The following is a 3,418-nucleotide window of genomic DNA, read 5'->3' on the forward strand; positions in this document are numbered from 1 at the left end:
ACACGATGTTGTGTTGATATTTATCCATATTGACTCATTAGGGGTAATTTGAATGAATTACTACCAATTGTGTTACGTGGTGGACCGGGAAATTGGGTAAAACTCGCTGGTAAGAGACTGATGTCTGGCCAGGTAAATCCTCGGACAGCTTGTAGCGTCAGGTTCCAATTTCTTTTATGGGCTCTCGTGACATGGTTGGTTTCGACCTGGCCTTTCATTAGAAGGGGCTAGCGTTCGATCCCAAGTATGAGGTAGAAATTTATTTCTATTTGAACACGATGTTGTGTTGATATTTATCCTTATTGACTCATTAGGGATAATTTGAATGAATTACTACCAATTGTGTTTTGTGGTGACCCGGGAAATTGGGTAAAACTAGCTGGTAAGAGACTGATGTGTCGCCAGGTAAATCCTCGGACAGCTGGTAGCGTCATGTTCCAATTTCTTTTATGGGCTCTCGTGACATGGTTGGTTTCGACCTGGCCTTCCATTAGAAGGGTCTAGCGTTCGATCCCAAGTATGATGTAGAAATTTATTTCTATTTGAACACGATGTTGTGTTGATATTTATCCTTATTGACTCATTATGGGTAATTTGAATGAATTACTACCAATTGTGTTACGTGGTGGCCCAGGAAATTGGGTAAAACTCGCTGGTAAGAGACTGATGTCTCGCCAGGTAAATCCTCGGACAGCAGGTAGCGCCAGGTTCCAATTTCTTTTATGTGCTCTCGTGACATGGTTGGTTTCGTCCTGGCCTTTCATTAGAAGGGGCTAGCGTTCGATCCCAAGTATGAGGTAGGAATTTATTTCTATTTGAACACGATGTTGTGTTAATATTTATCCATATTGACTCATTAGGAGTAATTTGAATGAATTATTACCAATTGTGTTACGTGGTGGCCCGGGAAATTGGGTAAAACTCGCTGGTAAGAGACTGATGTCTCGCCAGGTAAATCCTCGGACAGCTGGTTGCGTCAGGTTCCAATTTCTTTTATGGGCTCTCGTGACATGGTTGGTTTCGACCTGGCCTTTCATTAAAAAGGGCTAGCGTTCGATCCCAAGTATGAGGTAGAAATTTATTTCTATTTGAACACGATTTTGTGTTGATATTTATCCATATTGACTCATTAGGGGTAATTTGAATGAATTACTACCAAATGTGTTACGTGGTGGAACGGGAAATTGGGTAAAACTCGCTAGTAAGAGACTGATGTCTCGCCAGGTAAATCCTCGGACAGCTGGTAGCGTCAGGTTCCAATTTCTTTTATGGGCTCTCGTGACATGGTTGGTTTGGACCTGGCCTTTCATTAGAAGGGGCTAGCGTTCGATCCCAAGTATGAGGTAGAAATTTATTTCTATTTGAACACGATGTTGTGTTGATATTTATCCATATTGACTCATTAGGGGTAATTTGAATGAATTACTACCAATTGTGTTACGTAGTGGCCCGGAAAATTGGGTAAAACTCGCTGGTAAGAGACTGATGTCTCGCCAGGTAAATCCTCGGACAGCTGGTAGCGCCAGGTTCCAATTTCTTTTATGGGCTCTCGTGACATGGTTGGTTTCGACCTGGACTTTCATTAGAAGGGGCTAGCTTTCGATCCCATGTATGAGGTAGAAATTTATTTCTATTTGAACACGATGTTGTGTTGATATTTATTCATATCGACTCATTAGGGGTAATTTGAATGAATTACTACCAATTGTGTTACGTGGTGGCCCGGGAAATTGGGTAAAACTCGCTGGTAAGAGACTGATGTCTCGCCAGGTAAATCCTCGGACAGCTGGTAGCGTCAGGTTCCAATTTCTTTTATGGGCTCTCGTGATATGGTTGGTTTCAACCTGGCCTTTCATTAGAAGGGGCTAGCGTTCGATCCCAAGTATGAGGTAGAAATTTATTTCTATTTGAACACGATGTTGTGTTGATATTTATCATTATTGACTCATTAGGGGTAATTTGAATGAAATACTACCAATTGTGTTACGTGGTGGCCCGGGAAATTGGGTAAAACTCGCTGGTAAGAGACTGATGTCTCGCCAGGTAAATCCTCAGACAGCTGGTAGCGTCAGGTTCCAATTTCTTTTATGGGCTCTCGTGACATGGTTGGTTTCGACCTGGCCTTTCATTAGAAGGGCCTAGAGTTCGATCCCAAGTATGAGGTAGAAATTTATTTCTATTTGAACACGATGTTGTGTAGATATTTATCCATATTGACTCATGAGGGGTAATTTGAATGAATTACTACCAATTGTGTTACGTGGTGCCCCGGGAAATTGGGTAAAACTCGCTGGTAAGAGACTGATGTGTCGCCAGGTAAATCCTTGGACAGTTGGTAGCGTCAGGTTCCAATTTCTTTTATGGGCTCTCGTGACATGGTTGGTTTCGACCTGGCCTTTCATCAGAAGGGTCTAGCGTTTGATCCCAAGTATGAGGTAGAAATTTATTTCTATTTGAACACGATGTTGTGTTGATATTTATCCATATTGACTCATTAGGGGTAATTTGAATGAATTACTACCAATTGTGTTACGTGGTGGCCCGGGAAATTGGGTAAGACTCGCTGGTAAGAGACTGATGTCTCGCCAGGTAAATCCTCAGACAGCTGGTAGCGTCAGGTTCAAATTTCTTTTATGGGTTCTCGTGACATGGTTGGTTTCGTCCTGGCCTTTCATTAGAAGGGGATAGAGTTCGATCCCAAGTATGAGGTAGAAATTTATTTCTATTTGAACACGATGTTGTGTTGATATTTATCATTATTGACTCATTAGGGGTAATTTGAATGAAATACTACCAATTGTGTTACGTGGTGGCCCGGGAAATTGGGTAAAACTCGCTGGTAAGAGACTGATGTCTCGCCAGGTAAATCCTCAGACAGCTGGTAGCGTCAGGTTCCAATTTCTTTTATGGGCTCTCGTGACATGGTTGGTTTCGACCTGGCCTTTCATTAGAAGGGCCTAGAGTTCGATCCCAAGTATGAGGTAGAAATTTATTTCTATTTGAACACGATGTTGTGTAGATATTTATCCATATTGACTCATGAGGGGTAATTTGAATGAATTACTACCAATTGTGTTACGTGGTGCCCCGGGAAATTGGGTAAAACTCGCTGGTAAGAGACTGATGTGTCGCCAGGTAAATCCTTGGACAGTTGGTAGCGTCAGGTTCCAATTTCTTTTATGGGCTCTCGTGACATGGTTGGTTTCGACCTGGCCTTTCATCAGAAGGGTCTAGCGTTTGATCCCAAGTATGAGGTAGAAATTTATTTCTATTTGAACACGATGTTGTGTTGATATTTATCCATATTGACTCATTAGGGGTAATTTGAATGAATTACTACCAATTGTGTTACGTGGTGGCCCGGGAAATTGGGTAAGACTCGCTGGTAAGAGACTGATGTCTCGCCAGGTAAATCCTC

The sequence above is a fragment of the Palaemon carinicauda genome, chromosome 29, assembly GCF_036898095.1.
Source record: "Palaemon carinicauda isolate YSFRI2023 chromosome 29, ASM3689809v2, whole genome shotgun sequence".
NCBI classification, from domain to species: domain Eukaryota; kingdom Metazoa; phylum Arthropoda; class Malacostraca; order Decapoda; family Palaemonidae; genus Palaemon; species Palaemon carinicauda.